The sequence below is a fragment of the Piliocolobus tephrosceles genome, chromosome 3, assembly GCF_002776525.5.
Source record: "Piliocolobus tephrosceles isolate RC106 chromosome 3, ASM277652v3, whole genome shotgun sequence".
Lineage (NCBI taxonomy): Eukaryota > Metazoa > Chordata > Mammalia > Primates > Cercopithecidae > Piliocolobus > Piliocolobus tephrosceles.
The window spans coordinates 29,790,437-29,809,802 of record NC_045436.1 but is presented as its reverse complement, the minus strand read 5'-3'; positions in this window follow the sequence as shown (position 1 = coordinate 29,809,802).

Below are 19,366 nucleotides of genomic sequence, written 5' to 3'. Positions count from 1 at the left end.
CTGCTGATTCCATTCAAATTTATTGACAGAGTTGTTTATTCTATCTTCTTATGATCTCTTTAAGGTGGTAAGAACTTTAGAAATATATCTTTTCATTCCAGTATTAGGTGAGCTAAGTTTTCTTTCTCTGGTTTCCTGAGTCTTGCTAGAGGTATATCAAATTTGTTAGTTATTTCCAAAAACTAACTTTTGATTTTACTCATCTTTTTATATAGCTCTAAATTTCATTATTTTTACTTTTGTGTTTTTGTTGCTATTTCAATAAAAATTTAATATTTAATAATTACTTTTGAATAATTTATTATAACATATGTACCTACATCAATAAATATTCACTGAGGTACTACCTTATAAACAGAGTACTTTTTTGAATTAAGACCCATAATGCCGTTTGTTAATATGATATAACTATATGATTGAAGGATTAGTGATTTCATGGTATATGTATTTTCAACCCTTCTACTCTCAATTTACTTTTGTATTCTTATTTTTTATGTGTCTTTTATATACAGCATGTATTATTATTCTTAAATCAGTCTGAAAATCACTGCATTTAGTCCAATTTATTCTAATGATTTAACTGATGCATTTAGGTTGAAATTAATGTCTTTTTATGAGCTTTCTCTTTTCCCATATGTTCCATATATTCCTGTCTCTTCTTTTGAGTTGATTTTTAAGTTTATTCCATTTATATCCCTTGTTTTTCCATTCCCATTTAGATAGCCATAGAAATTGTTACACATATTCTTGATTTATGAAAGCATTTTCTCTCCTCTTGGACAATGAATGAAATTTATGTGAGGATCTCCACTTAACTCCTGATATACATTTTATTCTGTAATTCTCTAAATATTTTACAATTATAAAATATAATTCTAAGACCATAATACAGTACTATTTTTATTTTATACGGTCAATGTTTGATTAGGTTAAAACATATATTTACCATTTTCTTTAAGAATTTATATTTTATATTAGGTAATCTGGTACCAAATACTCTAAGTTTTAGGGTTTCAAATAATGCTTTTATTGTGAAGTATGCTCAAATAACTTTATTTTACACACTTAATTCTCAGATTAACTTTATTTTGCACACTTAATGCTCAGATTGTGAAGTGAAACATCTCTTTGAATAGAAAAAAAAAAACAACAGAAAATGCTGAAAAGATATGGTGGAACATGCTCCAGTGGTAGCCTTATATTGCCTAGGTCAGAATAAAATATCTCAGTTAAGACAGTGCATATCCCAACCCTCCCTCCTGCCTGAGTGGAAGTTTCCTTTCTCCTTTCTTTTTTATTTTATTTTATTTTATTTTATTTTATTTTATTTTATTTTATTTTATTTTATTTTATTTTATTGGATACAAATGCAAAACTTGTAGGTTTGTTACATAGGTATACGTGTGCCGTGGTGGTTTGCTGCACCTATCAACCCATCAGCTAGGTTTTAAATCCTGTATCTGTTAGGTATTTGTCCTAATGATCTCCCTTCCCTCTCCCCGCTACTCCCAACTGGCCCTGGTATGTGTTGTTCCCCTCACTGTGTCCATATGTTCTCATTATTCAGCTCCCACTTATGAGTGAGAACATGCGGTGTAACATGCAGTGTTTGGTTTTCTTTTCCTGTGTTAGTTTGATGAGGATGATAGCTTCCAACTTCCTCCATGTCCCTGCAAAGAACATAATCACATTCCTTTCTTTGGCTGCATAGTATTTCATGGTGTATATGTATCACATTTTCTTTATCCAGTCTACCATTGTTGGGCATTTGGGTTGTTGCTTCTATGTCTTTGTTATTGTAAATAGTGCTGCAATAAGTATATGTGTGCATGTGTCTTTACAGTAGAATGATTTATATTCCTTTTGGTGTATACCCAGTAATGGGATTGCTGGGTCAAATGGTATTTCTGGTTCTAGATCCTAGAGGAATCACCACATTGTCTTCCACATTGGTTGAACTAATTTATGTTATCACCAACAGTGTAAAATCATTCCTATTTCTCCACAGCCTTGCCAGTATATATTGTTTCTTGACTTTTTAATAACACACATTGTGACTGGCGTGAGATGGTATGTCATTGTTGTTGTGATTTGCATTTCTCTGATGATCAGTGATGTTGAGGTTTTTTTCATTTTTTGTTGGCCACATAAATGTTTTCTTCTGAGAAGTGTACGTTTATATCCTTTGCCCACTATTTGATGAGCTTGCTTGTTTTTTTTTTTTTCTTTTAAATTTGTTTAAGTTCCTTATAGATTCTGAATATTAGACCTTTGTCAGATGGGTAGATTGCAAACATCTCCCATTCTGTAGGCTGCCTGTTCACTCTCATGATAGTTTCCTTTGCTGTGCAGAAGTTCTTTAGTTTAATTAGATACCATTTGTCAATTTTGTCTTTTGTAGCAATTGCTTTTGATGTTTTCATAATACAGTCTTTGCCCATGCCTATGTCCTGAATGATATTGCCTAGGTTTTCTTGTAGGGTTTTTATGGTTTTGGGCTTTACATTTAAGTCTTTAATGCATCTTGAGCTAATTTTTTGTATAAGGTGTAAGGAAGGGGTCTAATTTCAGTTTTCTGCATATGGGTAGCCAGTCTTCCTAGTAGCATTTATTAAATAGGAAATCTTTTCTCCATTGTTTTATCTGGTTTGTCAAAGATCAGATGGTTGTAAACATGTGATGTTATTTCTGAGGTCTCTGTTCTGTTCCATTGGTCTATATGTCTGTTTTGGTACCAGTACCATGTTGTTTTTGTTATTGTAGCTTTGTAGCATGGTTTGAAGTCAGGTAGCATGATGCTTGCAGCTTTGTTCTTTTTGCTTACTACTGTCTTGGCTATACAGGCTCCTCTTTGGCTCCATATGAAATTCAAAGTAGTTTTTTCTAATTCTGTGAAGAATGTCAATGGCAGTTTGATGGGAATAGCATTGGATCTATAAATTACTTCAGGCTATATGACCATTTTCATAATTCTGATTCTTCTTATCCATGAGGATTGAATACTTTTCCATTTGTTTGTGTCCTCTCTATTTCCTTGTGGAGTGGTTTGTAGTTCTCCTTGAAGAAGTCCTTCACATCCCTTGTTAGCTGTATTCCTAGGTGTTTTATTCTCTTTGTAGCAATTGTGAAAGGGAGTTCATTTATGATTTGGCTCTCTGCTTGTCTATTGTTGGTGTATAGGAATGCTTGTGAATTTTGCACATTGATTTTGTATCCTGAGACTTTGTTGAAGTTGCTTATCAGCTTAAGGAGTTTTTGGGCTGAGATGATGGGGTTTTTAAAATATAGACACGTGTCTTTTGCAAACAGAGACTATTTGGCTTCCTCTCTTCCTATTTGAATAGGCTTTATTTCTTTCTCTTGCCTGATTGCCCTGTTGAGAACTTCCAACACTATGTTGAATAGGAGTGGTGAGAGAGGGCGTCCTTGTGTTGTGCCGATTTTCAAAGGAAATGCTTCCAGCTTTTGCCCACTCAGTATGGATAATCAGCTGTAGATTTTGTCATAAAGAGTTATTTTTATTTTGAGATATGTTCCATCAATGGGGTGTTAAACCTAAAAGTAGGTAGTTTACTGAAAATTTTTTACATGAAGAGATATTGATCATATTACATGGAGAGATATTTATCAAAGGCCTTTTCTGCATCTATTGAGATAATCATATGGTTTTTGTCATTGGTTGTATTTATGTTATGGATTATGTGTATTGATTTGCATATGTTGAACCAGCCTTGCATCCCACAAATGAAGCTGACTTGATTGTGGTGAATAGGCTTCTTGATGTGCTTCTGGGTTCAGTTTGCCAGTATTTTATTGAGGAAATTCACATCGATATTCATCAGGGATATTGACCTGAAGTTTTCTTTTATCGTTGTGTCTCTGCCAGGCTTTTGGTATTAGGATGATACTGGCAAATAGACTTTAAACCAACAAAGATCAAAAAAGACAAAGAAGGGCATTACATAATGCTAAAGGGATCAATTAAACAAGAAGAGTTAACTATGCTAAATGTATATGCACCCAGTACAGGAGCACCCAGATTCATAAAACAAGTTCTTAGAGACCTACAAAGAAACTTAGACTTCCACACAATAATAGTGGGAGACTTTAACACTCTGCTGTGAATATTAGACAGATCAATGAGACAGAGAGTTAACAAGGATATTCAGGACTTGAACTCAATTCTGGACCTAATAGACATCTATATAACTCTCCACCCCAAATCAACAGAATATGCATTCTTCTCAATGCTACATGACACTTATTCTAAAATCAACCACATAGTCGAAAGTACAACACTCCTCAGCAAATGCAGAGGAACGGAAATCATAGTCTCTCTGACCACAGTGTAATCATATTAGAACTCAGGATTAAGAAACTCACTAAAAACCACACAACTATATGAAATTGAACAACCTGCTCCTGAATGACTCCTGGGTAAACAGTGAAATTAAGGTGGAAATCAAGAAGTTCTTTGAAACCAATGAGAATAAAGAGACAATGTGCCAGAACGTTGGGACACAGCTAAAGTAGTGTTAAGAGGGAAATAGACTAATAAAGAATAAAAGAAAGAAGAATTAAATAGGCACAATAAAAATTACAAAGGAGATATCACCACTGATCCCACAGAAATACAAACTACCATCAAAGAATACTATAAACACCTCTCCACAAATAAACTGGAAAAACTAGAAGATATGGGTAAATTCCTGCATGCATACACCCTCCCAGGAATAAACCAGGAAACAGTAGAATCCCTGAATAGACCAATAACAAGTTCTGAAACTGAAGCAGTAATTAGTAGCCTTCCAACCAAAAAAAGCCCAGGACCAGACAGATTCACAGCAGAATTCTACCAGAGGTACAAAGAGAAGCTGGTGCCATTCCTTCTGAAACTATTCCAAATAAATGAAAAGGTGGCCCTCCTCACTAACTCAAATAATGCTTTATTCATGATGATTATCTTACTGCTGTTGAAATTTTTGGATTGGCAGTTGTTTCCTTTTTTAGCAATTTGAATGCATATTTTCTATGACTCTGACTCAGAATGTTGCTGTTGAGGTTTCACCTGTTTATATAATTGCTACTCTCTTAAGGATATTCTTATCTTTCTGGCTGACTTTAAGACTTATTTCTTGGTATTTTATTCTCTGAAATTTTACTGTTTATGTCTAGTTGTGAATTATGTTTTTAATTTAGCTTGTGTCAACTATTTAGGAATTCTTGAATCAATTGATCACTTCTCTAAAGTTTTAGCTATAATCACTAGAAATATTGCCACACCTCTTCTTCAGTTAAATTGGCAAAATTTTAAGCAGATAAATAATAATACACTTCATTCAACTTTATAATTTATTAGCATATAGTGAAAAAATATTCTAATATGTTTATATTTCTGGATTTTTCCATTTCTAAATTTTTCTTGTGTTTTTCTTCATAGCTGTAGCTAATAATTTATCTGTTTGACAATTTTACTCCAGAGAATCAGTTTACTTCCCATCCCTCTGCCATAACAATAAAATTTCTTTCTGATCCTGTCCTAAACATTACCATTTTTTAGCATCTCATATATACTCCAATTCTTATGTCCTTAAATACTAACTTGAAGAGAAGTTACACAAGGAATATATATTTCTTATGGAAACATTTAAAAATACAGATAAATACAAAAAGGAAAATTAAAAGTCATCTGTAATTCTGTCCCTACAGAAAATCACAGCTATATATTTTATATATCTTCTCATGCATTATAAACATTTTTTACTTTTTATCTATCTATGTATCTATTATTCATTTATTTACAGTTTTTTTTTTAACTTTTATTTTAGATTCAGTGGATACCTGTGCAGGTTTGTTATCTAGGTGTTTTGCGTGATGCTAAGGTTTGAGGTATGAATGGTCCCATCAGCCAGTTACTAAGCATAGTACCCAACAGTTGTTTTTCAACTCTTGCCTGCCTCATTATCCACTCTAGCAGTCCCTAGTGCTTATTGTTGCCATCTTTATGTCAATGAGTACTCAATATTTAATTCTCACTTATTTTATTTATTCATATTTTTTTTTGGGGATGTAGTCTCACTTTGTTGCCCAGGCTGGAGTACAGTGGCACTATCTCAGCTGACTGCCACCTCTACCTCCCAGGTTCGAGCAATTCTCCTGCCTCAGCCTCCCAAGTAGCTGGGATTACAGGCATGCGCCATCACGCCCTGCTAATTCTGTATTTTCAGTAGAGACAGGATTTCACCATGTTGACCTGGCTTGTCTTGAACTCCTGACCTCAAGTGATCCACCCGACTCAGCCTCCCAAAGTGCTGGGATTACAGGCATGAGCCACCATGCTGGCCTTAACTCCCACTTATAAGTGAAATATGTGATATTTGGTTTTTGTCTTCTTGTGTTAATTTACAATGAGATATCATCTCACCCTAGTTAAAATAGTTTTTATTCAAAAGTTGGGCAATCACAAATGCTGGTGAGGCTGTGGAGAAAAGGGAACCCTCATATGCTGTGGGAGGGGATGTAAGTTATATAGCACAACCACTACGGAGAACAGTTTGGAGAGTCCTCAAAAACTAAAAATAGAACTACTATATGATCCAGCAATTCTACTGTTAGATATATACCTCCCCACAGAAGGGAAATCAGTATATCAAAGAGATACCTGTACCCCCATGTTAATTGCAGCACTATTCACAATAGCCAAAATTTGGAAGCAACCTAAGTGTCCATCAACAGACAATGGATGAAGAAAATGCACATATATACAATAGAGTATACTAAGAAAAAGGAATAAGATCCTGTCATTTTCAACAGCATGGATGGAACTGGAGGTCATTATGTTAAGTGAAATAAGCCAGGAACAGAAAGACAAACTTTGCATGTTCTCACTTATTTGTGAGAGCTAAAGATGAAAATAATTGAACTCAGGGAGATAGAGAATAGAATGGGGGTTACCAGAGACTGGGAAGGGTAGTGGGGTGGGGGCAGTGGGGATGGATTAAGAGCACAAAAATCTTATTTATGTAAGACCTGGTATTTGATAGCACAATAGAGTGACTACAAGTCAACAGTAATTTATTAGACATTTAAAAATAACAGTATAACTGGGATGTTTGTAACACGAAGAAATAAGTGTTGAAATGATGAATACCCTGTTTGCCCTGATGTGATTGTTACACATTGTATGTCTATATCAAAATATCTCTATAAATATATACACAGACTATGTACCCATAAAAATTAAAAATAAACAGATTAATATAACATAAACCACATAATTGGGCTGCGTATATAATTTTTAATTTTCAAGTAGTAACACTTGGAAATCTAAGAAACAAATGGGTAAAATTCATTTTTAATATTGCTTTCAACTGCATTTCATATATTGAAAATACTATTTCAAAATGCATTCAACATAAGAATATTAATGATATATTTAACATTATAATTTCATACTAAGTTTTCACTATCCAGTGTGTACTTTATAACAGTTTTCAATCAGAATAGCCACAAATCAATGGCCATGGCTCCAGTGAAATCACTCTGGGGATGAAATTATGAGACCTTAGAAGCCAAGCTAATTGAGGCAGGCAAGGGGCACTGCAAGGGGTCTGTATTCTTGTTTCAAATTTGAGTTTTCACTTACTATCAAGCCACTCTCTTGGTCATGATTGGCCGGAATTTTGGGCAACCAGCCCTCTTGGTTGTGAGAAGTACACCTCTTCATGGCTGAAATCCCACTTTTGCCTTTGGAATTTTTATCGCCCTAATGACTCTCATAAAGTCTCCTAATTGTGGTTTGTTTGATGATAAGACCCTTGGTATTAACCATCTCTTTGGGATCTCTGGCTTTGAAGAATTTCTGAATTCATCTGCACATTTGTTTTCCTAAAGTAGAAACTAAACTTAGAGAATATCCCTTTTTGCAGCGTGCTGCTTCTCTCTGGAACATGTCTCCCCTCTGTTCTCTGATTCTGAGTGTTGCTTCTTTATTGGATACAAAAGTCTTTGGACAGTTCCATTCTCAAACCTCTGCTCATTTCTGCACTGCTCAACTTGTAGTCACTTCTAAGCTGTCACCACTGGTTCCCCATAAAGTTCCACTCCTCTGTATTTATTTTTCTATGATGCTGAATGTGACAAGCTGAACATTCTGTCTGCTCACCTCCCAGTTTGGACCCTTTGTGAACCAATATCAGAGGGACACCTTCTCAAGGTCTTCTGGCCTTCCTTACAACAGATGGGAGAGGCAGAGGGTTATTCAGTGTGGAGCCTGATTGTGTGTGTGTGTGTGTGTGTGTGAGACTACTTTGTGTCCCTGCTTGCCTAAGCATTTCCACCAAAAGCTTGGCAACCTCAACTCTAGCATCAGCTCCCAAAACAAGGGAAGTTGAGCAGAAAAAGGCAAACTAAGGTGGAAGTCACAACTGTGCTTCTCGTGCCTTAGTACCTTCATGGATTCAATAAACTTGAGGGGTGGTCCTTACCTTTTCCACACCCAAAACTAAATAATGTTAGTGTTTGGCACAGATTGACGATTTGGATCAAGGAAGGATATTCAGGTAGTGTTCCCAAACCAGTAAGGGTACTAGTTTCTGGTGTCTCAAAACACATAATATTATTCAGGAGGCAATGTATTGTTGGGAGCAAGCCATGTATACGGCATACTTGTAGGTATCTAATCCTGGCATATCTGTCTTAACTTCTCATCCAGTTATAACTTTATTGTATTGTTTTAATTGCTTCTGGTCTAGTTTTTCCCTTGAGCTCCCAAAAATGTCATTTCCAAGTCATTCTCTTAGTGATGTTTTGCTTGTCAGCAAGTAATGTTTGGGATTTAAGGAAAAAGTTTACTTAGTAGCCTGACCTCAGCTGTTTTGGAAGTGATTCTTCCTTGTTTTTCTTTCTCCATTCAAACTTGGAAATTCACTCTCTTTGTGATTATATCCCTAATGCACTTGGAAATCACACAGCCCTCTGACGGATGGAGGGTACAAAGCTCATGTTGAAAGTCACAGTAAGAGATAGTGGGAGAAAAAAGACATTGGCAGACACCTGCCCCCCAGGAGAAGGCTGACATGCACAAGCATGAACAGTCAATATCTGAGACTGTTGAAGCAGAAGAAACAAATTAACAGGAGTTATCTAGACGTGAATTCTTTGTGACAGTGTTCGGTAAAATTGGAGTCAGGTCAGATGTAGTCAGAGTTAAAGGTGGAATCTGGTGTTGGTAGAGTAGAGATTTTTCCTTGCGGGAGATTACTGGAAAATGAGTGGGTGAGACACGTGGTATGTGTCAAAGTTACTGAGAGGACGATAGCCTGAGACTGGGCGGAGTCACAGGAGCAGGTAGGGACCTGTGACAAAGTGAAGCCTGTGGGGAAGGCATGCCACAGCATCAGAGAGATCCCTGGTGGCGAAGATGTGAAAGCTAGTGGCAGGCATGAAAGAAAAATACTAAGAACTACTGAGTCACATTTGTGTATTCAAAGGGCTCAGACAGAGGTAAGTCACTGGAATCTGTAAAATCCAGTGAGGGGTTGAAGACAAGAAGCAGGGAGGGCTCCAAGAGAGGGAGGGGCCCTTAATTGACTTTCTAGTGTATTTGTTGAGAGGAACTGGCCAGAGTTAGAGATAAATTACAGCTTCTGTGTAAGCCAAAGGGAACATAGAAGGAGGAGCATCTTCCACAGGATCCATAAGCAGCAGGAGGTCAGCTTCAGCAGACATTACCATTTACCTCACATTAGAGATCTTGCTGCAGGAGTTGCAGAAAGTTGCCCTAATCAGGAAGCATGCCTACATGTCTGTAGGAGACAGGAGGAGCAAAATGCATCAGGAGCAGAGCAGGGACACAAGGGCCTGGAAGGACGAGAAAGTGTCAGATTCCCTCATCCCCCGTACTTTATGCCATTCCTTTCCTTTCATCCCTCACCTTGAGGCTTTCTTTCACATTCTTTTCTCTATGGGTTCCCCTCACCTATTTCAACCTCAGCCTTCACTGGGGTTCTGGAAATGCATGGGGCATGCTAGAAAGAGGGATCATAAAAGTTGGGGGAAAGATGAGTCACGTTTTTCAGAAGAAGAATAAAGTCAAGCGCAACCTTGGCTTCTTTCTGACAAGCTCTCCAAACTAGAAAACCAAAAGAATGGGTTATATGTGGTGAAGATCTTATATGAGCCTGAGTTAAGTGGTTATTTTGGGGCAATCTGGGGAGATTAGACTCTGAAAGCCCCAAGAATTAGTTTCCACTGTTAAATGGAAAATGACAATAATAGTAAGGTTCATTTATGTATAGTGTTTTCTCTCTCAGAAAGTTCTTTCACATACATTGTTCCACACAACAACCTTATGAGTCCTACCACCCTAGTGTTATCCAGGAGAATATGGGCATTGGGTGAGTTAAACAGCATGTCTGATATCAGGACTCAGAAGTTCTGCCTTCAAAGCCATCCAGTCATAACCCAGTTCCCTCATATCCTGTCACCTGGTAGGCAATGCCCATTGCTCAGCCCCTTCATTCTTCATGAGGATGCACTTGACAGGAAATCTGAGAAAAATGAAAGTTCTGACTTACTTCTGGGCCTCTCCTCAGAGTGCTTTATTTTATGAAAGGAGTTTGCTGTAGTTCCCACTAGCAACAGAGATTATAGACCTGATGTATCAGGAAAGAAGAGATTATGGTTAAACCTTAGGGAGTTTAGGGTTGAATAGGCAGGACTAAGATTACCTTTTAATGTTTTAGATTTGGTCTTCTTAATGCCTTTGCAAGGACACTGAAAGACGCGAAAGGATAAAAGGTTGAGACCTTATTTTTAATCTCCTTTCTTTAGGTAAACTTCAGATGTTCATTATTCACAAGTATGAGTTTTTATTTGGAAAATAATGGAGTTCTATGCTCTTTCATTGTAATAATTTTTAAAGAGGATAAAAATATCTCTATTTTGTCTTCCTTAAAAATTTAAATAAGCATTTTCTGCATGTGATCCTCATTTTTTTCAGCCATTTGTCCTCTTCTGCAGAATCTTACAGCTGCAGGTGCATACATGCTCCATTAGATAGGATTTGCTTCATTAGACAGGAGTTTGGGCTCTAGTATTTGGTCAGGGGCCTTCAAAGGTTCAGCATTACTCTCCAGATCAGACTTAACACAAAGCAAAGTCACATCACAGATACACCTGTTGCAGGTGTCTAACCTCTCCATAATCCAATCCGTGACCACTGAAATGCTGGCCAACATATGTTTGTGGACCCAAAAACTTGAAGATTAGACCTTTACCATACTCCAAACTGAATAATGTTAGTGTTTAGCACAAGTTGATGATCTGGATTGAGGAAGGATATGCAAGTGGTGTTCCCAAACCAAGAGGGGTGCTATGTTTCTGCTGTCTCCAAAACATACGGTATTATTCAGAAGGCAGTGTGCTGTGGGGAGCAAGCCATGTATGAGGCACACTTATAGGTATCTAATGCTGGCATATCTGCCTCAACTTGTGTGACTTAAGTTGTGTCCAAGTACTGACACACTCAGATTTTGCTATGGTGAGCTCTGTTACACTCAGATATATAGTCTGTGAGCTTCTGATATAAACCGTAGTTCCCACTCTACCATCTACCGTGCCCAAGTTTTTCCCCCAAGATGATGTTCTATTCTCTTCTGAGAGTTTCCATCTTAAGTACTGACTTGTGCCAATATGATTGAGTTAGAAAAATGGGAAGAGCAACATTAATAAAAAAAAGTCAATCTTTCCAAGTGTGTTAATCAGGGTTCTCAAGACAGAACAAATATGATGTGTAGATTGATAGATAGGTAGGTAGAGGTTTATTTTAAGGAATTGGCTCATGGAATTAGGCTGGGAGCTGACCAGCCTAATATTTTCAGGGCACGCTGCATTTTGGATACTGGAGACCCAGGGAAGAGTTACTATTGTGGTCTTGAGTCTAAAGGCATTCTGGTGACAGAAGTTTTTTCCCTTGGGACCTCAGTCTTTCATCTGCAGGCTTTTAATTGATTAGATGAGGACCACTCACATCATGGGGGGTGATCTACTTTACTCAAAATCTACTGATTTAAATATTAGTTATATCTGAAAAATAACTTCACAGAAACATCTAGCCTGGTATTTGACCACAAACTGGATATTATGGCCTAACCAAGTTGACACAAATTTAATCGTCACCCTAGGATGTTCTTGCCTGATTTCTGTCACTGTTTTCCCCCAGTATTGGTAAAGCTAAACTTTTCTGTAGATAGTAGAGTAAGAGAAAGAAGATCCCCCCTCTAAACAGGAAGCAAAAGTTAGAATCATTATCTCATGAAGTGAAGCTAGATGTCAACTGTAGTAGATTAAGTTTCTTCAGCAAAAAATAGATAATTCTCTATTATCTGAAGTTCACCGCTCCTTTTAACAACTGAAAATGCAAGCTCTGGACCAGAGTTCCAGGCCTCATCACAGAGTTATAGGACATTTACAAAGGGTTCTTGAAGTTCAGGGTGGGTATATAAAGAGGCATAATCCCTTATGCCACCAGCCAGTTTAGCTGATCCTTCTGCTAAGCTGAGCCTTCTAGATCCTTTCGCCTTTCTATGGGCCTCCCTATTTTCCAGTTGCATTTTTTTCATTACATCATATAAAGGCCTTCTGTAATTTATTTTTTATTCAGCCCAATGCTAGGTATTTCTCAGTGTTTCTTCCTCTCCTCTAGCAGTAGGGCACATCGAATGCCTGGGCCAGGGACAGTTTCTTACCCCTCTGCCAGGAGTAGGGTATGGTTCCCATTCCCCAGCCATAATGTGTGTCCAGCTGTTCTGTGAGAGTGAAGGGTTTTGCTGTCATTCTACCAGTGAATTAATGCTGTTAATCATTAGGGGAAAATGATCTAAGCAACCTGGAACTTCAGGGTAGTTTTCTTGAAGGAACTACTGATGCCTGAATTGGGTCTAGAAAGACAGTTAAGCAATGTCCCTGGGTGGGGGGGGGGGGGGGGGGGTAGGGAGTAAAAAAGGGAATTTCAGAGAGAGAAAAAGTGTTGTGAGCAAAGACATGAAAGCACTGAGTAGCGTGAGAGATTCAGGAGTAATAAGCATTTCTCTATTTTGGAACAAAAAATACATAGCAGAGAGTAATTTCAGGAGAATGTTGAAGTAAAGAGAGAGAGAGATGAGAGATGACATACTGACAGGACTTTTATACTATGTTAGAAAATATAGGCTTGATTTGGTTGGCAATAGACAGTCACTGAGGGTTTAAAAGAGGTAAGTGCCATGGTCATTTTTGTTTTAGGTGGATTTCTCCAATAGTAATAAATGTAAATGAAGAGGGGCAAAATTGAAGTAACATATCAGTTAGTAGGTTGCTGCATATTTTCGAAGAGAGAGAACGCAGGCTTGAACTACCATGGTGGCAGTACAAATCAAAAGAAGATACATATTTGGGAAATATTTAGGAGGTAAAATTTAAAAAAGAAATCTTGGCAAGTGACTCATTTTGGGAACGTTGAAGAGCTAGGAAGGGTGACTTTGCTGTTTGTTGCTTGACTGAGTGCTACTAATTGAGAGCAAAGCCAGCTAGTGGCAGGGCGTTGTATTTGGAAGTTGTTAGGGTTGAAGTTCCTGTTAGAAATTGAAGTTGGGAATGTTCAGAAAGCAATTGGATTGATGAGTTTGAGCTAAAAAAAAAAAAAAAAAGCAAGCATTAAAATAATTAACTCACCTAAAGTCACCTAAGAAGACTGCAGAAGATACAGCATAGTGGCTGAAGGACAGAATTCTGGTAACTGGGATTTCTATAGAGTACAGTATCTGACATACAGTATTCTCTCAATAAATCATGAATGTGTCCATACTTGAGTTTGTGAAGGCAGTTGTCTGAGATTTTCTGCTCTATTTACAGAAAAGCTTGCAGCCCCAACCTCAGGGGATTGGGTCTCTCAGAGGTGCTCACAAGACAAGGTCACTCACCAATTCCAAGTAGCAATGGCATCAGGGCACCATGCAGTGTCTTTACCCCTGCCCCTGTACATAGCTCTTGTTCATGCCACTCCTTACAACAGCCCTACTGGGTAGATATTAACACTTTTTTTTTTCTTGAGACGGAGTCTCGCTCTGTCACCCAGACTGGAGTCCTGTGGCACGATGTCGGCTCACTGCAAGCTCTGCCTCCCGGATTCAGGCCACTCTCCTGTCTCAGCCTCCCGAGCAGCTGGGACTACAGGCGCCCGCCACCATGCCCGGCTAACTTTTTGTATTTTTAGTAGAGATGGGGTTTCACCGTGTTAGCCAGGATGGTCTCGATCTCCTAATCTCGTGATCCGCCCACCTCAGCCTCCCAAAGTGCTGGGATTCCAGGCGTAAGCCACCGTGCCCAGCCCAACACATCTTTTTATAGCTGAGATCTGGGATTCAGATTCAGTGTCTTACCCAAGGCCTGACAGCCAGTGCCCTGTGCAGCTTCAATAAACAGAAATTATGATATAGTGACAGTGGTGATCTCCATTGACTCCAGACAGACAAGGTGGCTCCCATTTCCAGCAGGCTTAGCGTTGTGTGTTGCTTCTGAGGACTTTCAGTATCTGCAGCCAGACACCAGGGCTGGAGAATTCAAGGCATTTCTCCAGCTAGTAACTCTCAGAGGCCTCAGCGTGACCCCTGAATGTCTGACAGAAAGTCACTCAAAGCATCAACAATTTCTACCAGAACCTCCTCTGTGAGGATAAATCAATTAACTTTTGTTTTGCGGTGGCAACAGAGATTACATTTGCCATCCTTAGGAGAAGCCTGGGTAACTTCCCTTAGGAAGCTAGTGGGGCAGCTCCTCAGCCTCACCCCTAGACATGGCCCTGCCCCTACAGAGCACTGGGTGGGTCATCTCTACTGGGTGTCTCTGCCACGGCTCATTCATTCTCACAGAGGGTTTTGGAAGCCATAGATGTTGGAAAAAGAGCAGTAAGATGGATAGACCTGGCCCCTTACTGAAAGGAAGAGACAGATAAGCCAAAATTACAACACAGTGTGAAAATTACTGTGATTGGGAAATGAGAGCTGTATCCCAGCTTGGGAGCATCCAGGGAGAGACAGAGAGAGAGAGAGAGAGAGAGAGAGAGAGAGAGAGAGCGAGCACATCTGCTGAGTAGGTGTAGGCCAGAAGTTTAAGGAAAGTAAGGAGGTTTGAAATAGTGTTGAGAAGGATGTGAGTGTTAATGTTGGCTAAGGAGACAATGATATCAACTCCACAGTGACTAGCACTTAGTAGTCACTCAATAAATGTACATATACACAAATATACATAGAACGAATGAATACATTTCAAATGGTATTGCTGTTGATTCTGTTGATTATTAGTTGTAGACTCATTTGTATGATTTTATCCAATAGGAGTGAACCACTTAATTAGAGGGAATGTCTAAAAAAGAGAGTTGGGATTTTGCCAGGCAAGGATGATGAAAGAATAGTAGGTGGGGATATTTAGGATGATACTTAAGTAATAGATTATGATATTTACTGTGAAGAAGGAGGAGGTGAAAGCAAAAAGTTGTGAATGGAAGGGTCAATGGACTGGAAGTCTGGGAATGTTAGTGAATTGGCATGTGAAGGCATAAGCTAGAAGGGTTGAAGGTTGTAGTCCATGATGGGATGTCAGACTGTTATTCAGAAGGAAGAATTATCCCTTGTCATATGGTCTAGGTTGTCTATTGGAATGGAGGTAAACAAATTTGAGACGAGAAAGCCTAAGAATTGAGAAATCAGCTTCTTGGATAGTCCATCCATAGATCTAGGGGTATTCCAGATATTTATTCCTCTTTGAGATCCTTCCCCTGGGCTCTATCCCACCACTACCCTACCATCCAGACTCACTAAAAGTACCTGAATTCAGATGTGACAGCAAACTTAAGCACCTGAAGGGGCAATGGTATGGCTCAAAGCCAGGAATTGAACTATGAGACAGAGTTGTAGTGGACATTTTTGGTTTTATTCATTTTATCACCCATCATTCATTCATTTTATGTTAACTGTACCTCTCTTGCCCTGTGGCTCCATTGTCTGTGTTTATCCACTAAACATTTATTAACTTTCCTGTACCTCAGTAGGTATAAACAGTTCCTTTTTTGAAGAGTGGTAAAAATTAAATGAGATAATAAATGTAAAATCGTTAATTTGCTGTACAGCAATGAAGTTCACAAAGAAGCCACCATTTACCAGGGTGGGAATGAAAGCATTCAGTTATCATGGCAGCTCATTCTCCTATTTAGTGTACAAAATTGTAAAACTTAACAAATTACTTATAAAGGAGTCTTGGGTATTTAGTTTCTTATGGCTGTCTATAGGATGCCATGACTACATGGTCCACCCAAAGGCAGGTGGCTCCACAGCCTCCATGCCATATATGGTCTCTGGCATCTTTTACTGAATCAAGACTTTGTACTTGATTTAGCTCTCAGCAAATACATTCACTCATCAAATCAAGTCCCATTGTCTTCACATAGAAACATACCAGTAAGAGACCTGTCACAATATTCTGTTTTTCAAATCCCTGATTCCCTGATCCATTAATACCCTTCGGCAAGTCCCCTTCTTTTAACCTACCCTATCCCCCCGCATCATCCTCATTTTATACGTACTTAGATAAATAGTCATCTCCCAGAAAAATCTGGATAGGGTTATAGAACCGAGGCCTAACAAGTTCAGTTTAGGCTAGGACATAAGCAATTAATAACTTCTGAGAACAGAAGCACAAGTTTTGTGGAAGAGAGGAGGGCAAAATTACCTTCATTCTTTTGGGAGTAGACTTTGGCAAGGAGTAGGAGATAGCGATTAATAGCTTGATAAATTATCCTGCCATAAATGTAAATTACCTGGCACAGAGTGGATAGGTAGAACAGGAATACCTCATCCACTTATAGTCAGCCCAGCCTCTTTCCCGCAGCAAAGCACTGCTGTGCCTCCCGAATTTGTGTGATAATCAGCCTCTTCCTAGGGCCTCAGATCCTGAGTCCAGAGAAAGGAATGTGAGGCAGCTACTTTAAGACCCTACACTTCCATTTGTCCTTTCTAGTGAAATTCAAACATGTTCTTGTTACCCTGAGAAATGGACAGCATAATTTGGGTTCTAGTTTTCAGGGGTATTAAAAAATCTAGATGAGAGATCAAGGAGTCCTTAACCTTAGACTCTGACCAAAATATTCAGATTCTGGCTAATTTCTCGATTCTAGATCCTGCCATGGAGGCTGCCTCCAGGAATCTGAGCCTCTTAGACCTAACCAAGCTCCAGGGAGAATGTTTTTTTATCCTGTTTCTGGCCTCTGGGATGCCTGTGCCTTCTCCATCCCTGAGTACCAGCCCATTTATGCCTTTTGGCTCTTCTGATATTAGGCATATGGCAGAGCATGTGATGTTTTATAACTCCAAGTAACACAGTTTCCCTTGTGTTCAATGTCAATAGCACTTCCAGGAACACACTTCTTAAAATGTAAATTATGTCCTCCGAAGCTGTGCAATGCCTGAATCCTAGGTGTGGGCAAAAGTATTTGAGTATATTTTGAAGAGAAATAACTCCTCATCTGCATTACCATTATCCAGCTAATGATCTTTGCAGAGCTAGAGCAGGGATTCCAATCTAAATTGTGCCCCCACCTCATTTTGGGCAGGTCACTTACTAGCTCCTGTTGTGTTTGCAATCCTGTTTACTTACCTCTTGTGCTATGTGTCTTTGGCTTGCTCTGTAAACCTAGGACAGTTACTCAGCTCTTTCAAGTTACTATCTCTTCTTCTGTGAGAAGTCTTTGGGCCATGCACACAGGGACAACCTCCCCTGACTAAGACTTCTGTCTTAGTCTTTCTATCTTTTGCATAACTAAGTCACACTGAATTCCCAGTTGTGAAGATTAGCTAAAATCATGAATGCAGTATATTATTAAGTACATTACTTAGAACACAAATTAATATTATTCTTTGGGCTCTGTTTCTTGTATAAGCCTGGGCTCTTTGCAGAAGAGGGTTGCTAAGGGTTGCTTCTCCATGGCATTTTTCTAACAGGTAGGGCAAAGTGAAGAGATAAGGTACAGCCAGCTTGAGCCACACTGCCCTATCTTCTCCCATGTAGGCTTGAAGATTGGTAGTGGTACATCAAGTGGGTCCAGTGGCACCTGTCGTGTCATCTTTCTTTCTTTGGTGGTTTCAACTCCTTTAATTTTTTTCCCCATCAGCTGCTCCATTTGACCCTTCAATAGCTTTGACTCAGACACACACATGTGAGTGAGGATAAGAACACATTTGGTACATTTGACTGCTTTTGCTCTAATGGCCTAAGTACAGGTCCAGGTGAACCCAAACAACTGTCCTCTTGCATAGGTACGGGGACCAACTTTGATGCATAAACTGAGAGAATCCCTGGAAGAGATCCACAAGATGCGCAAAGATCACAAGGCGGACCGTCAAACTGATTTTTAAAAAATGCACTGAAGCCAAGATCCTGTACATCATCATCAAGCATGGCTCACGGAAAGAAGGAACAATGACCACATTCACCAAAAGGGTATCTCCATGGACAACATGTGAATGCATCTGCCCCCAAGACATTCTACATTGCTCTGATTAGCCTCAAGAAAGTGGGACCTAAATGGGGTATGGTTTACTCTTGCTTTTCTAGTTCTTTAAGATGCATCATTAGGTTGTTTGTTTGAAATTCTTTCTTCTTTTTTTGATGTAGGCACTCACGCCTGTAATTCCAGCACTTTGGGAGGCTGAGGCGGGCAGATGTTTGAGGTCAGGTGTTTGAGACCAGCCTGGCCAACATAGTGAAAGCCCATCTCTACTAAAAATACAAAAGTTAGCTGGGCATGGTGGTGCACGCTTGTAATCCCAGCTACTCTGGAGGCTGAGGCAGGAGAATTGCTTGAACCTGCAAGGGAGGCGGAGGTTGCAGTGAACCAAGATTGCACCACTGCACTCCAGCCAGGGCAGCAAGCAAAACTCAGTCTCAGGAAAAAAAAAAAAAAAAAAAAAAAAAAAAAAAAAAAAAAAAAAAAAAAGCTATAAATTTCTCACCTAGCACTGATTTTGCTATATCCCAAAGGTTTTGGTACATTATGTTGCCATTTTTATTTGTTTCAATAATTTTTAAATTTCCTTCTTTTTTTTCATTGAGCCACTGGTCATTCAGAAGCATATTTTTTAATTTCTTTTTTTTTTTATTATACTTTAAGTTCTAGGGTACATGTGCATAACGTGCAGGTTTGTTACATATGTATACCTGTGCCATGTTGGTGTGCTGCACCCATCAACTCGTCAGCACCCATCAATTCATCATTTGTATCAGGTATAACTCCCCAGTGCGATCCCTCCCCCTTCCCCCCTCCCCATGATAGGCC